This window comes from Sminthopsis crassicaudata, chromosome 5 (assembly GCF_048593235.1).
Source record: "Sminthopsis crassicaudata isolate SCR6 chromosome 5, ASM4859323v1, whole genome shotgun sequence".
In the NCBI taxonomy this organism is placed as follows: Eukaryota; Metazoa; Chordata; class Mammalia; order Dasyuromorphia; family Dasyuridae; genus Sminthopsis; species Sminthopsis crassicaudata.
In genome coordinates, this window is record NC_133621.1 from 238,542,319 (window position 1) to 238,566,655 (window position 24,337).

A 24,337-nucleotide genomic window follows, 5' to 3' on the forward strand; every position below is an offset into this window, starting at 1 on the left:
TGAGAATAAAGGTGCTTACCTCGAGATATTAATAGTAGAGACAAAAATGCAACACATACCATAACACTCCTAATAATACCATCTAGAGCAAGCAAAAAAACTGGATGAACTGGGATACTTCACATAACATAATATTATTGTGTGGTAAAGAGAACAAATAGGAGGAATTCAGAAAAGAAATAAAGGAAGATTTGGGAGATGATACAAAAATTATGAGGAAAATAAGTGTAAATATTAGAATATATCTGACTACTGTAAGATAAATGAAAAGAAAGTAAAGAAACAGGAAGTCAAACTCTGAATAATTGTAATAAGCTATCTTTGGACCCAGAGAACAGATACTGCAACATTATTTCCCTCCTCTTAGCAGATGTGGAAAACTATAAGAGTAGATATTACCTACATTGTCACTCAACTGGTTATTTGTTTAATTTTTTCTTTTATTATTACAAAGGAAAGGTTCAATTCTGAAGATGGAGATACCCCAAAATGAATCTGATGTATTATTAAAAAATACACATTAATAAAACTTTTATTCTTTCTTAAAAGGTAGATAAATGTACTCTCTGACAAGCCTCTCACAAGCAGTAGGAAGTCAGAAAGAAAAAAAAACCAAGGGAGATGGGAGATTGACACAGAGCAGTAGTTTGCTCCTATGAGTAAGTGCCTCACATTTTTATAGCACTTTAAAAACTTATAGAGTGATTTCCTCATAACAAATTAGAGACAAATAGTATATTACTGTCCTTTTTTTAAGCACATGAGGAAACTGAGGCTCAGAGAAATTAAGTGATTTCTCCAAGTTAAAAAAAAAAAAGTTAAATACCAACACAAGATCTTACTTTTTGGGATACTCACATTATCCCAATCTGAGAAATCATTGTTATTATTTTTTAAAAGAGCATACAACTCATGTAAAACATCAGCTCTAACATCTGAATAAATCACACATAATAATATCTTTCTACCAATACTCAAGATTTACAAAAAACTTTCTTCATAACTCTGAGATAGGCAGTTTGGTAGCCACATTTCACAGATAAAGGAGTATATACATTTCCTGAAATTCAGTTAATCATTTAATCATTTTTTCTTTCTTTATTGTCAAAGATACAGTCACTCAGTCACTCAAGATACTACAATCCAAATTACAATGGTCCATATCCTATTTTACACACACACACACTCCACCTGCCAACTCTGTACCATTCAATTGGTTGTCCACGCAGCTAGAATGCTCTCTCTCTCCAAACATACTTCCAACGTTCTACCATCAGTAGAAAACTTCTCAGTTCTGGCCAATTGCTAGTTCCTTAGGTAGTGTGCTATGTACAAAACTCTATGCCTGGAATCAGGAAAATCTTAGATCAAATCTCAGGAGTGTCTGAGGTGCATTACCTGAACACATCATTTAACTTCTGTCTGCCTCAGTTTTTCCAACTGTAAAATAGGGGTAATTGTAGCGCTTATCAAGATTGTTGTGAGGATTAAATGAGATAGCGCTTATCAAGATTGTTGTGAAGATTAAATGAGATAATATTTGTAAAGTTCTTAAAACAGAACCTGACACATAAAGATGCTTCTCTCCCCCTTCTGATTACTTTCCATTTAGAGTACATCTTGTATGGTATCCAGGATTATTTTTTGCTTTATCTTGTATATATCCCTACTGCTTAGCACAATGCCTGATATTGAGCACATTAATAAGACTTGATAAATGCTTGATTAAAGTTCTCACATAGTTCTTGCAATTTATATTGTACATTTCAAAGACTATTTAAAGTTATATTTAGATATTAGGTATGATAATACAAAATCTCATTGCCACATAAAATTAAGGTATTTTAAAAGCAACAGTAGAACAAGATTGTGAGAGAAGGCAAAGGGAAAAAAAACTTAAGCATTCTCATTTTTTAAAAGCACAAAAAAAGCAAGCAAAATCCAAAACTAGGCTTGCAAATATGTAAGCATGAACAACAATACTGTCATCAGGGTTTTCCTCCTATATTCATACTCCTAGTATTCTATCAACTCTGAAAATACATTTGTAAATTGACCTCAACTTCTGAAAGTGAAAATCACCAACTTTAACTCCTTTAATCCCCAAAGAAAGGACTACCACTAAAAGGTAGCCTATAAATTTGGTTTGGTCTACCTCTTTTTCATTTTATAAAGTGTCCAGAAATGGGTGGGAGGACAGAGGGGGAAGAGAGAAACATAATAAAAATCCCCAAGTACAAGCTCTATGCACAAGTTTTGAAGCCTAGTTGATTAAATGCATCAGGCTCAAGTCATGTCAGAAAGCATTCCAGAATAATGTGTCAAAAGAAAAAAGCAGAAAGAACTGACTGTTTGTGCTGAACAATTGCTGGGCTTATTTGTTATCCAGTGAGACTCTTAAGGACTTGAATTACAGACAATATCGTAATAATTAACTTAGAAATTGAATTACTAAAGATCAATCACAAATATTTATGATAAAAGTATTCAGTAAAAATAATAAAACCTGTCTGATGAATTTTCACTAAAAAATCATATCATAAAAATTCTGATTGGAGTACTAAGGAATAGTAATTGGGATACATTTTCATTCAACTTATATTAAATAATCGATCAATAAGCTTTAATTGAGTTCTTATTATATTGCAGTATCCAGAATGAAACAAATCTTACTCTGAGGGAACTTATACTCAAACACAGAAACAAATACACATAAACATGATCATAGTTACATCATTTTAGAATTGGAAAGAGCCTATACATAATCTTACTGGCCTCCATCTCCTACCACCAAACCCTTATTTTTCAGACAAAGAAATTTAAGTTTGGCGAATAATCCTTCATTACAGAGAATAAAGGTTCAATTTATCTTAAATATATGTTATTGGAGTAAGCTATAGATATGTCAGTAGACACCATCTTTTTCTGATAAAGTTATTACCTTTAAGAGACTATAATGAACTATTTGTCAGAATAAGTAATAATAGACCTTATCACTTCACTGAGACTGGGATACATAAATATTATGGCATTGTACAGGCTTGATTCTCATTTAGGAGAATCCACAATGTTTCCATATAAGAGGATATATAGGAAGGGCCACTGAAGCTACTCCAACTTCCCCTCAAATTCAATGCAAAGCTTAAAGAAAATTTTGTGTCTATAGCTAATGAATAGCAACAATTTTCAACATATTTTAGGAAGCCATTTTAGCTTTATTAATTAGTGAGACCTTTCAAGAGTAAAATCAGGAAGCATATTAAAAGATTTATAAGAACATATATAATCAAGAATCATTGCCCATACAATTAACTGTGATGACTGTATGACCTGAAAACCCATTAAAAAATAAATTATTAATTCTATAATGGTCTTTAAGATCATTCAATAATGAGTAAGAATAAAAAATAACAAACCAATATTTGGAAGGCTTAGAGACGAGAAATTGTTCAGGATAAATCTATAACAAATAGCCACTTTCCAATTACCTCTCTGCCTCCTTTCTGAGAATCTAGAGGCCACTCCATATTAAAATCACAACCTGTTCCTACTGCTTTTTCATTACTTATAAGGAATAGAAAATATGAGTAGTCATATGTTTGAGAATACTCTGGATTTATATAATATATCTTTGTCTACCAGGATTCCAGTAGAAAATGACAAGCTTTAATTATTTTCTAGAGAATCCTGAGGTGTAGTGACAAAGAAGTAGCTTTCCTGTGATGATTCAATTCTTATTTCAAAGGGGTATCCCTAAAGTAACATTAACCTTTAATGGTACTATAACATCCTATTATCTTGCCTATTCAGAACAAAACAAAAAACCCTTTTCATATAACTATATGTAGATAACCATACTGCCTTCAAAGGAATTTTTCTCCAAAATCTACTAATTAATAAATGCCAATCTGTTCTAAGATTTGCTCTTAGAGACATATAAGTATTTTATTAGTTTCATGATAAATTTTGAGATTTTAAAAAATATTCACAAAATGGAGGGTTATTTGTCCATGGATTCTTCTATAATCTTTAGTCTAACAACAGGAGTTCATAAGACAACAGTAGACCAATATAATTAGGGAGATTGAGCTTGCAATAAGCAAACTGTTCCTTTATCACCTTCCCTATACTCCTCACATAAAAATGGCAGACTCTCGGTCAAACAGAGATGCCCTTGGAACTATGTTTAAAAGAAACAATGTAGAGGAAAGAAAGATACATAGTTCAAGGAACATTTATACATTAATATTATCATTACTATATTTCAAGGGCATCTTTTTGTGGTAGAAGATACAATACTGCTTTACAAGGGTTATAAAAGCCCCTTGTTAAAATCAACCAACAGCCTTAACAATACAGAAAAAAATGTTAGTCATCCATTTGTTAAATCAAATCTCTTACTATCTCCTACAATATAAAATACATTTTAAAAGACTGTTGAGACATAAAAACAAAGGAAGCCCTTGAAACAGAAACAAATCTTCCTAATTTTCCTCTTCCTTTATCAAAAAGCTTTTCTGCTTGCCATTACAACACTGTCACATTGTTTCCACATGCTCAACCTCTGAAATTTGTGTAAAAGTATTTCAAAATAAAACTGTGTAAATTGCACATTTTAAAATAGAAGCTAAAAACAACCCAAAAAAACCCCATCAAGAGAAGAGAAAAGCCTAAAGGTTCTTAATATTTTTTCCCATTTAATGAAACCTTTTTTTAAGGATTAAAAAGCAATTAAGTTACTTAAAAGTATACTAACATAATCCACTCCAAGGATGAAAATTATCATAACTGAAACTGGACAACAATGTTTGTTTTGATTTAACAAAAAATTTAAGAGTAGAAAAAAACAACCCAGTAATCACAATTAGTATATATCTAAACACATCAGTATTCAAGTATATTCTAATGCCTTAAAATTTACAATAAAGAGAAATCTTTGAAATCTTCCCCCTGCCTTCCAAGCTTGTTGACTTAAAGCAGTACTAGAAAATTGATTTGCTTTGGAGCACATGGCAATATAGTCCATCAATATAAAATCTAGATACTGCTACTTGCCTTGTCAATGCTGCATTTACTCCTCTTGTTTAGTTATCACAAATAGATGAGGTAAAAATCCCTTCATTTGTTCTTCCAGTGAGCCAAAATGAACCTTTCACTAACATAAACCATTGCAGATAATTTCACATAGCACACTATACCCTGCTTTTCCCAGTTCCCAGCACAGAAAGGATAATCACATTCCAGTGGGGAGTGAACAGATGGTGGATTCCATGGTAACCAGCCCTCTTGAGGCTATTGGTAGAATTGTGTGACTACTGCTTATTGGGTAACAATGGCTCTTTGTACTTCAATCCTGTAAATCCTTAAATCCAAGTACATATAGTCAGGCACTCATAAGTACTGTGCTTGCCTAGCATATGTTTTACCATTTAAATGAGGCAATGCAGTACAACCAAAATCTTTTTGGTGGAATGAACTTGTTTTAGTACAAAGTCCTATTATTTCACACTCAGTATTACTCACTCAGGCAGAAGGTCACAAAAAGTTAACTTGACAGACATAAAATCACATCTTTTTCAAAATTCTTGTGTTAATGGTAATATTCACACCTATTCTCATATAGTTAAACAGTCATGGAGTCACTATTAAACAACCAACAAGCAACGATAATGTATTTGTCAATTAGGGCAGGTTTTTGTAAGTTCTCCCTTCCTCTCTCTATCCTTCCCTCCTTCCCTCCCTTCCTCTCTCTTTACTAAAGAACACTGGCCAAGATTGCCTCCGTAAGCCTCATTTTTCTCATCTGTAAAATGAAAGATTGATTAATTTCTAGATAATGTTAATAATTTCCATCTTTAAATCTATGCTAACATAGGATTAAAAAACATGATTGGGTTGTGATGTGCAATAATTAAGGATCAAACCACATTGATGAAATTACAGATTCCCTGGTATATAGAATCAAAATCCAAACTAGAACTATTAAAAAACAGGATTTTGTTCAAAATTACATTCAAGTTTTAAAATCAAGTTAAACCTTTTTTTTTTTTTTTTTTTTTTTTTTTTTTGGTAAACAGGTTATGAGGAAAATGTTAGATTCATATTTTAACTACATTTATTGTTGATTTTGATTAGTAGGAGTTGGAAATTTAAACTCTATGATTTTCTAAGTAGGGGTTCAACAGGGTTTAATTTGTTTTTGCATCCATGAAAGTTAAATGCTGACTCAACAATGGAATAGCTGCTTTGTTTAGTGATAAATGTGTTTTATTATACAATGACCCAGGAGCCAGAAAATCTTTTTGAACGGTAAAATGACTTAAAATAAAATATATCATAGCCAGTGATGCCTGTGATTGCAAGTGAGCCTGAGCTATGCCAATTAGGAATATTAATTTAAAAATACAAGAATACTCAATTTTTTTCATTAAGAAGAAGAAAAATCAATGGGTAGAACTTTAAAACTGTTTTGTGTGTATGAGTAATGGAATAACTAGTTTTCCAAATTTATTTTGTAAGAACTGTAATTAATCACCAAAACCCCAATGGTGGTTCAGTATAATTTTCTGTTCCAATATTAGTTCTAACTTGGAACTTATGTATGGCAACAATGCTGGAATGCAGAAGGGTAGCTTAATAGTACTAATTACTTATACACCATAAAAATCTCATGAGAAAATGTTGATGAAAGGTCTGATATTTTATCACACACTGGGAGGTCTCCAATGCGATATCTTAGGATCTGTCCTTGGTTATGTTACATGTAGCACATTTGTTGATCACATGGACAAAGTTATAAATAGACTAACAAAGGACAAATGCTGGTAGAGTAGCTACTAACTTATTAGATAATATAATCAGGATCCAAAAAAGATCCTGAGAAGTTAAAATAATGGGCCAAAACAATGAGATGAAATTATTAAGAATAAATGTAAAGTTCTAAACTTGAATTAAAAAATTAAACTATCAAAACAGAGTGGGGGAGTAAGGGCTGTGGAGAGAAGGGAAAGATACAATTTTTTAAAAGTTTTTATTTTCAAAATATATGAATAGATACTTTTCAACAACCACCCTTGCAAAACCTTATGTTTCAATTATTTTTCTCCCTCCCTTTCCCCCAACCTCTTCTTTAGATGGCAAGTAATCCAACATATGTTAAACATGTGCAATTCTTCTATACATATTTCCACAATTATGCTGCATAAGAAAAATCAGATAAAAAAAAAGAGAAAGAAAACAAAAACCAAACAAACAACAACAAAAAAGATGAAAATACTATGTTGTGATCCATACTCAGTTCCCATAGTCCTTTCTCTGGATGCAAATAAATGCTAGTTATAATGATAATAATGATATTTATCACCATCATCATTCACCTTTGATCTCTTGAAAGATTCCATTTGGATATTTGATATTAAAAACTCTAAATACTTCTTATGGATCAAGTTCTATACTAAAAGACGGAACAACAGGAGTAATAACTCATTATTGCTTGTGTTTAATGAAATTAACAGAGGTGACACACTCTTGGCTCTTGGCGCCAATTTCCATGTATATATACCAAAAGCTATTTATCAAAAAGAATAAGAAAAGGGATAAAAGGAAAATGGACATTGATTCTTCCTCTTTTCTCCTCCAAATTCCATTTACTTACTATGATCAATAGGAAGGAGCAATCTAAGAAAAGGAAAGACAAAAAAAAATTTACTGTCTCATACTTAATACTTTGACTTCACTGATTCAAATATAGCCTCTTCTTTATTATCCCTATTCCATGTAAGAGTTCCTTACCATTCATCCCAATTCCAGAATCATTGTTCTTTGCTTCTTGTTTTTCTAGTACACTACAAATGCCTCTTCCAACTCCTGGCTAATGGACTTCAACCTTATTCTTTCTAAACTTCCCTCAACTATACACTGCTTGGGGAAAAAAAAACATGCTCCTTGCTATTCCCATTCAATTCTCTCCAGATATCTATCATATACAGCTTATCTAAGATTTATTCATCTCCATGACTTCCTTGCTTATATTTTGGTTAGCTTTATCTAGTTTTGAGAAAAATTTGAAATCCTCAATCTTCATAATGTTGTTATCTATTTCCATCTGTACTATATTTATCTTTTTCTTTAAATTTATGGATGCTATAGCACTTGGTACAGAGAGGTTTGATATGTGAATGTGATGAACTCACCCATCAAATGAAAACAACAGAATGAATTAGAAACTATTTTAAAATACTACTTAATTATCTCGTTTACCTGTCAGATCTATGGAGAGGGAAAGAATTTATGATTAAACAAGAACTAGAGAACACTATGAAATACAAAATGGATAGTTTTGATTACATTAAATTAAAAAGTGTTTGTACAAACAAAACCAATGTAAAAAGATTGAAAGGAAAAACAGAAAGATAGGAAAAAATTTTTACAACAACTATTTCTGATAAAGGTCTCATTCTACAATACATAGAGAACTGAGTCAAATTTATAAGAATACAAGTCATTTCCCAATTGATAAATGCTAACGAAGAGATTGATGATATCTGTAGTTAGACGAAAAAAATACTCTAAAATATTTTTGATTAGAGAAATAAAAATGAAAATAACTCTGAGGTACCATCTCACACCTACCAAAATGACTACTATGACAGAAAAAGAAAATAAGTAAATATTAAAGATGTTGAAAAAGTTGTGAATTGATGTAACCATTCTGGAGAATAATTTGGAACTATTGACCATCTATAAAACTGTGCATACTCTTTGTTCCAGCAAAACCACTACTAGGTCTTTATCTCAAAGAGATCATAAAAAAGGGGGAAAAGATCTACATGTACAAAAATATATATAGTAGCTCTTTTTGTGGTGACAAAGAATTGGAAACTGAGGGAATGCCCATCAACCTAAGCAGGTTGTGGCATATGAATGTAATGAATGTTACAAGACTATAAGAAGTCAAATTTCAGAAAAATTTGGAAAGACTTATATGAACTGATATTGAGTGAAGAGAGCAGAACAGGAGAATACTGTGGACAATAATAGCAACACTGTATGATGATAACCTATGACTGACTTAGCTCTTCTCAACAATGTAACGATCTAAGAAAATTCTGAAGATCATGATGGAAAAACCCACTCATATCTAGAGAAAGAACTATAAAGTCTGAAGTGCAGATTAAAGTATATTATTTTCTTTTTTATTGTTGGAGTTTTTTATGTAGCTTTGTTCTTTTTGTTTTGTCTTCTTTCACAACATAACTAATGTGGGAAAATGTTTACATGATTGCACATGTATAACCTATATTAGATTGTGTGCTCTCAGAGAGGAAGATTGAAAGAAAAGGACAGAGAAAAAAAATATGCAACTTAAAATCTTATAAAAATCATGTTGAAAATTATCTTTACGGGGCAGCTAGGTGGCGCAGTGGATAGGGCACCAGCGTTGAATTCAGGAGGACCCGAGTTCAAATATGGTCTCAGACCCTTAACACTTCCTAGCTGGGCAAGTCACTTAACCCCAGCCTCAGGGGGGGAAAAGAAAGAAAAGAAAATTATCTTTACATGTAATTGGAAAAAAATTCTATTTATCAAATATATATCTCCTTCATTATCTATACTACCCTTTGACATAATGTAATTTTCCTGTTTATCTTTTTTAATTACATCTATTTAAGCATTAACGTTGTCAGGGGTCATGATTGCTATCCCTGCCTTTTTTTTTTTTTTTTTTTTTTTTTTTAACATCAGCTGAAGTATAATAAATTCTACTCTGGCACTTTAATTTTACTCTATGCGTATCTCTCACTTTTAAATATATTTCTTGTAAACCATATATTATTGGACTTTGGTTTTTAATCCATTCTGCTGTTTCCATTTAATGGTAAATTCATCCCATTTGTGCTCAAAGTTATAATTACCAGTTAGGTATTCCCTACCATCCCATTTTTCCTCACTGTTTATCCTTCTTTCCTCTTTTTTCACCCTGTCCCTCTTTAGAGGTCTAATTTACTTTTTGACCACTGCTTCCTTAATCCACAATCATTCCAAGAATCCCTTTTTAATCTTTTATTGTATTTCTTTGTGAATTTAGATTTCTTTTGTTTTCTAAATGTATATTATTCCCTCTTTAACTTCTAATGAGAATAAGAGTCTAGTATAACTAGCTCTTCACTCATTCCAGCCCTCCACTTTAACAGTTCTTTCATTTATATCTTGACATGAGACAATTGCTCCATTTTACCTCACCCTATCCAATTTTGTTTTTTTAGGACCATCCCATTATGCTTAACTGAACTCCATATTTTTTTATGTATGTATGTTTTTTCAAATTATCCTAATAATGATACCATTCTTAAGAGTTAAAGAAAACATTTTCCCATATAAGTAATATGAGAAGTAAAACAGTTGACCTTATTAAATCCTTTATAATTAGCTTTTTTGTGTTTAATTTATGGTTCTCCTGATTCTAATAGGTCAAATTTCTGTTCAGTTCTAGAGTCTTTTCCTCAGGAATACCTGAAAATTCTCTACTGAATTGCATATCCACTTTTTAATGTAAAAAAGTGCAGAATTATCCTTATCTTTGCTGCAAAAGATATTTTTAGTTATAAACCCAGATCCTTTGCTCTTTGCAATATCATGTTCCATGCCTTTAATTCTTTTAATGTAAAAGTTGCTAAGTCTTAGTTTATCCTAACTATATGTAGCTCCACAATGTTTAAATTCTTTCTTTCTAGTTGTTTATGGTATTTTCTTATTGATCTGAGAATATTAAGAACTTTGAAACAAGTATAATGTTCCTGTAATTTTTCATCTTGAGATCTTTTAAGTGATGAGTTGATTTTTTTTCAATTTTTATTTTAACCTGTAATTCAAAAACTTTGAGACGCTTTTCCTCAAAAATTTCTTGAAGTATAGTGTTTAGTCTTTTTTGTTCTTATTGTTGTTAACATTACTTCAGGCACAATCTGTTTTCAGGTCAGTTGTTTTTGTAATGAGATATTTCACATTATTTTCTATTTTTTCACTCATTTGATTTAATTTTATTTCTTTGTGTCTTATGAAGTCATTAGCTTCCATCTGCCCAATAATTTTTAAGGAATTTTTTTATTCTGTAAATCTTTTTTTCCAATTGGTTGACTTTCTTTTATAATTTTCTCGATTTTTCTTATATTTTATTACTTTTCTATTTTTTCCTCAACTTCTGTGATTTAATCTTTAAAGTCCTTTTTAAGTTCTTTCAAAAAATGTAAAGGGCTGAAACTCTTGAGTTGATGCACTGGGGTCAGAAAATTGAGTACTTAAGGCTAATTACCGATTGGACAATACTTTATTAGCATATGCTTGGAAAATGTCCCTTCCCACTGTTCTGTGCTGGCTCAATCGTTTGGTATATACAGAGAATTGTAGGAGGGACTAGGGGGGTGGAGTAAGACAAGCCAGAGTCTCTTTTGGCGGTAGAGGAAGAGAAGGAAGGTCATGGAGATCCTGTGTCCATACAATTCACTTCTACTCCTAAAGACCAAGAATAAAGACCGAGGACTTTTGCTTATCCTGACTCTGGCTGATTCTAAGGTATCCAGAGTGCTAACTTGGTCTTCATAAAGAAATGTTTCCAGTTTGTGGCCATTCTATATTTTTCTTTGAAGCTTTAGATGAAAATGTTTTGATTTCATTGTCTTCTGAGTTTGAACCCTGATCTCCATTATCATAGTAGCTATCTGTTAGTCAGATTCTTTCTCTTTTACATATTCATATATTTTTTTAAAGTGGCTTATTTCTTGTTTGTTAATTTTATATTAGAATTGGCCTCTAGTCCTAAAGTGTGGCAGATGATATCAAAGGTTTCAGGTTTTTTTCTTGCCATTGTTTTCTAAGCTTTACTAGGGGACTCACTTCAGGTACTGCGCTCTACTCTTGAACTTTGACTAAGGCCCCACAATGCTATCACCATGGTCTTACTCCCTATGACCTCTCCTGTGGCTGCAAACTTCATCCCACCTCTCTGCTCTTAAACTAAAAACAGAATTCTGCTTTCCTACTACAAGTGACCACAGTCAGCAAGGTTTCCATTTCTCTGTGACCAAATTCACCAGCATGTTCTCATTCCTTCTGTGGCCCATTGCAACAGCCACAACCTGAGCCATATCTGGTCAGCACCCCTGAGTCCCATGTCTTATGACAGCCAACAAAGAGTTCTGAAAACTTCCTGATCAAACTCCAGACCCTGACACTGTGGGCCAAAAGTTTGTGGGTTTAGCAGTGTCTGCCTAGAGATATCTGTACTTCAATTAGTCCAGCCCAACACCCCCAGAGATCAGCTCTTTCTTAATCTCTTCCCAAATTGTCTTAGACTGGACAACTGCTTTACCCCAACTTTTGATTATTTCTGCCACTCTACAATTTGTTTTTTATTTTAAATCATTTGTGAGAGAATTTGGGAAAGCCAGGCAATTCTCACTCAGCCTTATTTAATCATCTCCCCAAAATCCTCTTCCCTCTCAATAGCTTTTGATACTGTTAATCACCATCATGCTATCTTGCATGTTACTTTAACTCCTTAATCTCCTTCATCTCTTTGTATTTAATCAGTTACCTCCACATCTCCAAAATCTACCACCTTCTTGCCATCCACACAACCATTTCACCTTTTCATTTGAACTACTGTAATGTCCTCCTAATTGGGCTCCCTGCTTCAAGTCTCTCCCATCTCCAATCCATCCTCCACAGAGTTGTCAAAGTGATAAAACTAAACAACAAGTCAGGGCATTTCACTTTCATAGTCAATCAAATCTAGTAGCTCTCACTGATTTCTAAAATCAATTGCAAAGGAAAAAGAAACATAAAAGGATTCAAAGTTGAAATCTAAGTTGAACCACCAAGAGACTGTGCCAGAAGCTAGAGATTTTGACAGAAGATGGGATCTAATATTAACCACTTCTACAGAGATTGTAGCATCGTTGTAGTGAAGGAGCTGTGCAATATGCTTCCTAAATATAACCGTCTTGGCTAAAAGTCAACAATTAACTTTAAAATAAACTTTTATAACATTGTCAGCTAACCAATTGTCTATATTGGGGACATAATTTTATTAATATGAATAACTTTACTAGAATATATGGTAACTGAAAAACTAAACTTAATTAGTTACTAAAAATACTCCTAAATTATAAAATAGGTCTTTCCTTCAATTTTTAATTTTAACTTTATGCTAACTTTAAGAGAATGTCAGTCATTTAGTTTAGGCATTTTATTAAGAGTTCTATAAAATAAAAGAATACAAAACCAGCTGTGAAACAAAAAAATAAATAAATAAATTGAATTCTGGAAAAGACCACAGTAGCCATCTAATCTACCCCATACACAAAACATACCCTAAAATGTAAAAAGGGGTATCTAATTACTGTTTGAAGACATTCAAGGAGGAGGAATGCAAAATGACAAAGCATTCTATTTTTGGACAATTCTAACTGTTAGGAAGTTTTCTTTGACATCAAGCCTGAATTGACCTTTGCTACAACATTACTGTTGGTAAGGAATGCAAATAGCTTTCTTTTCCAATTAAAATACAATATTTGCTTTCTGAAATGTTTACACAATATTAATACTTGTCTGAATATTGATTTCTGAAATTACAAACTTAGCACTTGTTAGTTCTTTTCTTCATAAAGCACCACAGAGATATAAGAAAGGGGTTAATCAGTGTGCTAATTATTGATAGGTCTATATTCTCCTGTTCCTTCACCTATACTAGGTCATTTAAAAATTTTTCCCTTTGTGATCCTTTTCACAGAAGAAATTTTTACATGACACTAGATATATAGGTCTATAAAATAGGTATACAAATCAAATATTTACTGATAATAAATCATAAAGAAAAAGTATTTAAAAACAATTCTGTGATATACATATAATTTTAACATTTACTAAAGATGAAATCAAATTTACATATCATCCATAATGTCACTAAATATTCCTTGTACTAGGCCCTACATGATAAATTATAGCTTTTCTGTTAGAGGGAGTCTTCTTTACCAAAATATAAAAAAAATAATGAGATGGATATCCTTATTTGTTTGTCTATTATTTCATTTATTTCTTTATTTAGCTGGGGCAACTGGGGTTAAGTGACTTGCCCAGGCTCACAAAAGTGTTAGCTAGAAAGAGTTAAGTGTTTGAGACCAGATTTGAACTCTGGTCCTCCTGACTTCAGGACTGTACCTGCACTGCACCACCTAGTTGCTCCTACTTGTTTATTTTCACATAAAAAATTAAATAATGGCAGAATGTTTGATACCTTTAACTGCTGCCAAATTTGACCTTTACGCTGGAAATAATAATAATAATAGCACCTATCTTTCAAGATTGTTGTGAAAATAAAGACCTTTGCAAAGATAAAATGTTATAGAAATGCTAACTAGCTACTAGTTATTTAAAAATCAACATACCTGGACTACATCATAATAGTTCTACATTCCACTATCATTGGAGAGTAATAAAAAATTTTGCATTCAAACAATGTTTTTGAATCTTTAATGAAACATGAGTTACAGATATCAGATATAATGTCACTAAATATTCCTTGTACTAGGCCCTACATGATAAATTATAGCTTGTCTGTTGGAGGAAATCTTTGCCAAAATATATGCTCACTCACAATTGTACCTGAAATTTCCCTTTTTTGTTCTAATACCCAGGAAATTTAGAGATAATTTTTTGGGGGTTGAGAACTCTGATTTGATTAACTCTGGTAAGTAAATATAAATGTTTATTCCTTTTATTTTTTTCTAATGAACATTTTAAAAATTCTTAAAACTCCTCTCTTGAACTGTATATGAACAGTATGGCATACATTGGAGATATTGAGTTTGGTTCCAGATCATCCCTATAAAGTGATTATTGCAGTAAAGTCACTCGAAATGTCTGGTTTCCCAGTACATATAAAAGTTATGTTTACATATCTCATTGTCTATTTAAATATGCAAAAGTATTATGTTTTTAAAATGTACATACCTTAAAAACATTTTATTGCTTATAAATTTTAAATATCATCTAAGCCTTCAGTGAGTCATCATCTTTTTTTGCTGGTGGAGGATATTTCCTCAGTGTTGATGACTGCTGACTGATCAGGGCTATGGCTGCTCAAAGTTTGGGTGGTTATGGCAATTTCTTAAAATAAGAGAATGAAATTTGACACTAACTCTTTCTTTCACTTGAACCCTTTGATGCCATTGCAGAGTTACTAAGTGGTCTAATTTCAATATTTTTGTGTCTTAGAGAAAAGGGCGGTCTAAAGAGATGGGTAGAACAGTAAGTACACACACACACAATATCAACATCTCTACCTTATATGCATATGATTCTTAGTGCCCACAAACAATTAAAATAGTAACATCAAAGATCACTGTAATGTATAATAATAAAGAAAAAGTTTAAAATATTGCAAGAATTACCAAAATGTGACATAGAAACATAATGTGAGGTTATATGGTTGGAAAAATGGAGCCACAACCTTCTCACAAATCTTCAATTTATAACAAAAAATAATAATAACATAAAATTTGTTTAGCACAATAAAATAACAGCTTGCATAATAACTAGCATTTAAGTAGTATTTTAAGGATTACACAGGGCTTTGTAATTTGCCTTTTTTTATAACTAATAAAGTTAGCATTATTAATCTTTTTCCTATTTTATAAATAAGGACATTAAATCTAGGAGAGATTATTCAGTAACTCCCCCAAGTTCATAGCTTGTAAATGACCAAGTAAGGATTTGAATTCAGGTCTTCCTGAGACCCAGTTCAACATTTTATCTTGCTGACTACGTTTCTTCTCAAATACTTTTTCAAAAGAGAAGAGGTATTAATTTTATATAGATTACACATTTTTTGTTCAGGAAAAAGATAAAATTTCAACTGTTAAAATCTCATCCAACTTAAACTGGCTTAATTCAATAAACATTTATTAGGGACCAGCTACCATATGCAGAATAGGCACTGTTTTAAGAGTTGGGGATATAGCAATATATACTTAAAGTTTTAGTGAAACATTTTCATTAGAATTATTTTGTAAGACAGACAATCATTTCACATATGAAGAAACTGAGCGTCAAAGAGATAATATGACTTGCCCATGGTCACACAATTACAAAATGTCAGAGTTAAAATTCAAATTCAAACCTTCTGATTTCAAGTCAAGATTATCTCTCCTACACAATGTTAATAACTTCTTACTTTCTTGGAGATTATAGCTTAGTAGAAGAGAAAAAAAAAGTACAAATATACAGAACATGACAATGTATTAAAGAGATAAAAATAAGTATATGTGGTTTAAGGAAGGACCGGGAAAGAGGTATCAAGGAAAGCTTTATGAAGGAAGTAGCATTAAAGTTTAATTTTAAAGCACAAATAGGGCTTCAAGAAGCAGAAGGTAGGAAGGAGGAATATAGGTATAGGGAAGAATATAAAACATAAGCATAGTATATACAAAAAAAGAGTTCAGTTAAACTAGTTAAAGTGCTGGAAAGGGAAGATGCTGCCAGATTCTGAGGGGTTCAACAACAAGAAAAGGAACTTGAACTTTATTTGGGAGATAACAGGATTGGAGCCAATGAAGATTTATGAACAGAGGAGTATAATGTATGTACTCAAGAACAGATTTGTCCATGAAGAAGATTATTGTTACAGGGATAAAAAATGGAATTGCAATGGTGAGGAAGTAGGTGAGGAGATTTAACTACTATTATTATCTACAGAAGATGATGACAAGGACTTACACTACAATTGGAGCAGTGGGAATGGAAAAGAAGGTAAAGATGTGAAATGGTGTAAAAGTAGAAAACACAGGACTTGATAACTAATTGGATATGAAGTGCAAAAGAAGCAAGAGGCAAAGATAATGCCAATGCTTCAAGCACCTGAGAGATAAATTTGAAGAGAAATATTAGATACTAAGTTTTAGATACTAATGGGATGCAGGTCAGGAGACCAGAGGAGAGAGGTCAATATCAGAACAGGAGAATTTTGGAAGTGTGAGAGTGAAATTGCCAAAAAAAAAAAAAAAAAAAAGAGTATAGGAAGAGGCAAATACAGAAATTCTGGAGAGCAACCCTTTAAAGGGTTGGAAAGATGAAGTGCCAGGGAAAGATTAAAAAAACTGATATTGTTTCTGATGCCATGGAAGGAAAGAATAACCAAGTAGAAGGAAGTGGGTATTGTTAAAAAGAGAAGGAATATAAAGAAACTGCAAATTAGGAGGAGGAAAAAGCCATGATATTTGGTAATTATGAAGTCACTGGCAAAGATCAATCTTGAAAGATTGCTGGTTCGGTTGAACTGTAGAGACAGGAGTCAAAATGCAAGAGACTGAGAAATTAAATGGTAAGGAAATACCAACCTTCATGAGGGAACAACTTTTCCCAGAAAGTACAGTAGTAATGGAATGGGAGCTGGAAATTGAGCAAGATGGAAAGAAGCCAATAGACAAGAGAAAAAAATAAAGTTGTATAAAAATGGGGATAGGGGAAAAAGAAGAAATTATTGCCAAAGAAAGGAGATGGAAGTTCAAACTAAGGTTAATTTTTATAATGTCCAAATATACAACATATAATACATTTTAAGAATTAAACCAATCAACTGTCATTGTTGGACTTAGCTCTTTTCACCAATGAGGTGATTCAGACCAATTCAAATAAACGTGATGGAGAGAGCCATCTGCATCCAGAAAGAAGACTGTGGGTTCAAGGATCACACATAGTGCTTTCATCTTTTTGGAGGTGGCTGTTGTTTGCTTGCTTTTTTTTTTTTTTCTCTTATTTTATTCCTTTTTGATCTGATTTTCTTGTGCAGTATAATAAATGTAGAAATACATTTAAAAGAATTGCACATGTTTAACCTATATTGGATTACTTATTGTCAAGGGGTGATGGGGAGAGAGGAAGAAAAATTTGTAACACAAGGTTTTGCAAGGATAAATACTGAAAACTATTTTTCCATAGTATTTTGAAAACAAAAAAAAACTATTATTAAAAATGTAAACCAAAAGAAGAATTAAGCCAAAAAGATTATTGCAAGGCAAAGGAGGGCCCCAATTAAAAAACAATATAGTTGTCATAATGCTTTTAGATTTCTTCTCAAAAGTTATAGAGACCAGAATACAATTTATAAAATTTAAGTTGAATATATAACCTATTCAAAGAATAATTAAACATAACTTAAACTTTAATCAAATATCCATGCTGGAATTTAAGTATAGATTATTTTCTAATCCAGTAAAATTTATTCCTGAAAAGCAATTGATTTTTTGCAAGTTAAACCATTTTCCTAGAAATTTGCATTTTAAGTTCAGAGATGCTTAATCTTCGCTTTTTAATTGGAAGTGGCTCCAAATTTTTTGTTAAGTTTGTTTTTATATTTACTTCTAGGAAAGCTTTTCAAAATGTGATTAGGGATTCTACAATAAAAGTTTTATTAGCATTATTTTCTTTTCTAAAGTACCACATGGGAAATTGTGTAAAGATAAAGGTAAACTCTTATGAAGAGTTTTAAAGATTCAGTGTGCTTCCTCATAATTCTGTAGTATAGCCAACATGAGTATTAGTCCATATTGTAGAAGAAATTGAAGGTGGAATAAATGGTTCATTCAAGTTAAAGAGAGATTAAATATTAGAGATGGGACTTGAATTCCAATTTTCTGATTAACTGAAGTAACTCCATTATATCATACTGTTTTATTATATATTATGTTAATTTCTTCAAAGTTGATATGTGGTCAACAAGGATCCATTTCAATTTGAGTTTTATAACATTGCTATAAACTATCATTTAAGAGTTAAGATTCATTTGTTTTTTTTTCTTTTTAATTACCAGAAACATATAATTATTGTTTTTGTTTTTACAAAAACAGTTTTACTATTCTATTTCACTTCCAGTTATACTTCCCCAAACTACAACAAAATCCTTATCTTTCCTTTACAATAGGAAAACAGTTAATAAACCAGCCCAGTGATTGTGACTCTGCTGGTGCTTATGTACAACCTTTTACACCAGAGTTGTCAAACACATGACCTGAGGGCTGCACATAGTCCACAAATGAGATTAAAACATAATTGGGACCCCTATTTTTGTCCGCCTGCATTTTTAATTTCCTTCATAGGCAAATTGTACACTATTTCAAAGTCCGATTCTTTTTGTATAGCAAAATAACTGTTTGGACATGTATACATATGTTGTATTTAATTTATACTTTAACATATGTAACATGTATTGGTCAACCTGCATCTGGGTGAGGTTGGTGCAGGGAAGGAGGGGGAAAATTGGAACAAAAGGCTTGGCAATTGTCAATGCTGTAAAATTACCCATGCATACATCTTGTAAATAAAAAGCTATTAAAAAGCATAATTGGGAAATATCTAACAAAATAAATAAAATATAATAAAACTAGAATAATAATATATTTTAAGCTAAATCAATATGCAGCTGAGAAAACCTTCTGAACAAATTTATGGCCCCATTTCTATTTAACTTTGACATTACTTCTTTTTTTATTTTCTCCAATTTTCAAAACATTTTTATGTAAAGTTTCAAGATCCAAATTCTTTTTCTCCCTTCCTGAGATAATAAGTAATTAAATACAGGTAATATATGTGGGATTATGTAAAACATTTCCATATTAGTCATTTTGCCATCTAGGGATTACAAAAAGATGCCAATAAGTCAAAAATAGCATGCTTCGATCTGTATTCAATTATATTGCTAATTCATTGTACAATATTATTATTACTGTGTACAATGTTCTCCTAGTTCCGTTCACTTCACTACATCTGTTCATGCAAGTCTTTACAAGTTTTTCTGAAATCATCCTGCTTGTCATTTCTTATAGCACAATAATATTCCATTACATTCATGTAGCACATCAATGTTAAGCTAGTCCCTAATGAATGGGCATCCCTTTGATTTTTAATTCTTAGCCACCACAAAAAGATCCACTACAAATATTTTTGTACAAATAGGCCTTTTCTTCTTTTTTTGAATAAAATTCATTATTTTAAGTAATCTGAGTCATTATGCCCAAAAAGTACTTAAGCTGTGTAAAAAATCTTTTACTAAGAGAAATCACTGGGGTTACAAAATCTATGCCTCCAAAAGCATCAAGGAAAATGAAAAGGTCCACAGGATACAAAAATATTTATAGCAGCTCTTTTCGTAGTAGCATAGAATGAGAAACTGAGGGAGTAACTATCAACTAGAGAATAGCTAATAAATTCCGGTATATGAATATGCTAGAATACTATTACACTGTAAGAAATAAGGAAGCACATGGTTTTAGAACAACCTAAAAAGACTTACAAGAAAGTCTACTCATGATTCCTTTGGAATTGAAAACATGGCTAGGAATAAAACATGTTCCCCAGCTCCAAATAGAAACATGATGCAAGGTGCAGACTGAGGATTATGGCTTCATTTCCTTTCATCCTCACAACATGGCAGTATGGGAATTTGTTGACTATACATGTTTATAATAGGTTATATGTTTCTTGCTTTTTCAATAGAAGAGAAAGAAAGGGGAAAAATGTACAACTAAAAATAAAATTGAATTAAAACAAAATTACAGGAGTAAAAGCAAAGGTTTGCTGGAGCTCCTTCCAGATATCTAGACAGGAAGAACCCACAAAAAGATGGAGTGAAAACAATTTTACAATTTAGAAGGTTGGAAGGTTGTACCATGTGGAGCACAGTTCAGTGCCAGGCAGCATTACCATAGACCTTGCCACAGCAAAGCAGGAACAAACTTTTGGGTGTCTGGCTACAGTTTTCAGATATCTCCACCCACAGATGGTCAGACACTGATTAGAGGGAGACTACAGAAGTTAGTTTGCTAAAACTAAGGGTAGGATTCTATTCCGCTGCCTATACTTGGATGGGGAGGTAGGGCAGAGGGAGATTTCAATCCCAAGATGAGGAGCAGTACTAACACACCTGAGTTTATGGCAGCAGAGGAGCAGAAAACATGGTCACAATTCCAGGATGAAAGAGTGCTTATGGTCACTTATAGACCAAAGCAGAGGCAAGGAAAGGGGTAAACATAATTCTACCTAGATCTTAATATCATGAAAGAACCAAAAACTTACAAGTCCAAAGAATTACCTCCAAAAAAAGCTGTGCAAAAAACCTGAAGTTTGAGATGGTGTCCTCTCCACTCTGGAAGCAGAATCTCACTTTAGCATACAGTTAAAAATAAAGACATAGGCTGGACAATGAGCATAAAGCAGAAAAAAGGTCCTGACTTATAGCAAGTTACTAAGATGACAGGGAAGATCAAAACACAAACTCAGAAGAAATCAACAAAAGTGCTATATCAAAAGCCTCAAAGAAAAATATGATTTGGTCCCAGATCAAGGAAGAGCTCAAAAAATCTGTGTTTTTCATTGACTCATATCTAATCCATTGTATTTTGAAATCTAGACAAAATATTTGTCAATTTACTAGCTCCATATTTCTACTGCTTATTGCATTTCAATCTAGTACACTTTCCCTATTCCTTGTTGATCTCAGGTCTAGACTTACTAGCTTTTCCAAGTGACCTTAATATTGGTCATCAATTTTTTTTTAAAGGATAGTTGATGTGAAACTATATCCACTCATATGAAAGAGTGTTCCAAATCACTACTGATCAGAGAAATGCAAATTAAGACAACTCTGAGATACCACTACACATCTGTCAGATTGGCTAAAATGACAGGAACAAATAATGATGAATGTTGGAGGGGATGTGGGAAAACTGGGACACTAATACATTGTTGGTGGAGTTGTGAAAGAATCCGGCCATTCTGGAGAGCAATTTGGAACTATGCCCAAAAAGTTATCAAACTGTGCATACCCTTTGATCCAACAGTGCTACTATTGGGCTTATATCCCAAATAAATACTAAAGAGGGGAAAGGGACCTGTGTGTGGCAGCCCTTTTTGTAGTGGCTAGAAACTGGAAGATGGATGGATGCCTATCAATTGGAGAATGGTTGGGTAAATTATGGTATATGAAGGTTATGGAATATTATTGCTCTGTAAGAAATGACCAGCAGGATGAATACAGAGAGGTTTAGAGAGACTTACATGAACTGATGCTAAGTGAAATGAGCAGAACCAGAAGATCACTATACACTTCAACAACAATACCGTATGAAGATATATTCTGATAGAAGTGGATATCTTCAACATAAAGAAGATCCAACTCACTTCCAGTTGATCAATGATGGACATAAACAACTACACCCAGAGAAGGAACACTGGGAATTGAATGTAAACTGTTAGCACTACTGTCTACCCAGGTTACTTATACCTTCAGAATCCAATACTTAATGTGCAACAAGAAAAGTGGATTTACACACATATATTGTATCTAGGTTATACTGTAACACATGTAAAATGTATGGGATTGCCTGTCATCTAGGGGAGGGGTAGAGGGAGCGAGGGGAAATTTTGGAAAAATGAATACAAGGGATAATGTTATAAAAAAATTACTCATGCATATATACTGTCAAAAAAATTTTATAATTATAAAATTAATTTTAAAAAAAAGGATAGTTGATGAACAGAATGTAGAAGACTTTAGGTCTTCATGCTTTACTTTGGGTTTATTTGATTGTTTTTAATTTCATTAATTTGTAATCTTCATTCAGAGTTCTGCAAAGAGAAGAAAAATGACTATTTTTTCTAATACTAGCTGTTTATTTTCAAAATACATGCAAAGACAGTTTTTTAACATTCGCTCTTGTGCTTCAAATTTTTCTCCCTTCCTCCCTTCTCTAGACAGCAAGTACCCCAATATAAGTTAAACATGTGTGATTCTTCTAAACATATTTCCTTATTTATCATGCTGCACACATACACAAAATCAGATCAAAAAGGGGAAAAACGAGGGAGAAAAAAAGCAAGCATAAAAGAACAAAAAAGGTGAAAATACTATGTTGTGATTCAGTCAGTCCCCATAGTTCTCTTTCTGGATCCAGATGGTTCTTCCCATCGCTTCTAATGGAATTGACTTGAATCACTTCATTGTTGAAAAGAGCCATGTTCATCAGAATTGATCATCACACAATCTACTTGTTATTATGTACAATGTTACCTTGATTCTACTCACTTCACTCAGTAACAGAGCACATAAGTCTCTCCAGGCTTCTCTGAAATCATCCTGCTAATCATTTCTTATAGAAATACTCCATTACATTCACATGCCATAACTTCAGCTATTCCATTCAGTCTCCAGTTCCTTGCCACTCCAAAAAAGGGCTGCTACAAAAAATTTTTGCACATGTGTGTCATTTTCCCTTTTTTATGATCTCTTTAGGATACAGACCCAGACTCTTTGGGATAGAGACTTTGGGATAGGTATGCCCCTTTGAGCATAGTTCCAAATTGTTCTCCAGAATGATTACAGCAGTTCAAAACTCCACCAACAATGTATTAGTGTCCCAGTTTTCCTACATCCCCTACAACTTTCATCATTATCTTTTCCTAAAGAGGACTATTTTAAAGCCCCTAAAGTTGGGCAGAAAGAATGTATCATTCCTAATCCACTTTTCATAATGACACTTTAGGATGTAATCTTTAGGATGTAATGACCATAACAAATAATTAAATCTTCTTATAATCCTATTTTCCTTCCCATACCCATTTTGCACAGCTAGAGAAACTTAGAATTTGCTTGCTGTAAAGTAATTCTACTATCAAAAAACAATTCTTAAAAAAAAAACAAAAAAAAACCCTAATATTGATGGATGTAAACAACAATAATAAAAGGTAGCATCTCTATAGCACTTTAAGGTTTGCAAAGTTTTTAATTAATCAGCTGATTTGATTATTAATAATATATTTATGTCAAGTTATAGGGTTCCATACATAAAACAGAAGCAACAAGGTAAGGTGGAAAGAGAGCTGGCTTCAGCAACAGGCTAAGCTGGGACAAAATCACTTGCTGCTATGTGATTTTGGGCAAGTCACTTAACCATTCAATGTTCTAGGCAACTCTTAAGAGGAAAAAAAGAAAAATAAATCTCTGTACTTTGTTCTGATTTGAAAAATACAAATTGAAGAGTACTCCATTGCCTTGCTTTTCTTTGTTTTGTTTTCAGTCATCAAAATTAAACTAAAGCTATATTTGTTAAACTCTTGGATTTTAAACTATGAAGCTGTATCAATAAAATTGTAAAATTGATTCCTGCCAAAGATAGGAAATTATTATATAATCAAAATAACCAAAATCAAATACAGGAATGCATTATTAAAATGGGACTTAAAAAACCCTTCAGTCATTTAAATTACAAAGTATAATTTTTATAGGGTT

At 32.3% G+C, this 24,337-nt stretch overlaps 1 protein-coding gene across 6 annotated transcripts in view; it reads right to left on the bottom strand.

Annotated features, from left to right (window-relative positions):
• The window catches only part of FGD4 (FYVE, RhoGEF and PH domain containing 4), a 207,635-nt gene that overhangs the window by 128,152 nt on the left and 55,146 nt on the right, over positions 1-24,337 (bottom strand). The window contains exon 1 of one of the 6 annotated variants that reach the window (XM_074270591.1): positions 5,056-5,212. The exons of the other annotated variants lie outside the window; for them this stretch is intronic. The gene's annotated coding sequence lies outside the window, so the exon portion shown is untranslated. Of the gene's footprint in view, positions 1-5,055; positions 5,213-24,337 lie in introns of those variants that run through there. 6 annotated transcript variants of the gene reach the window in all.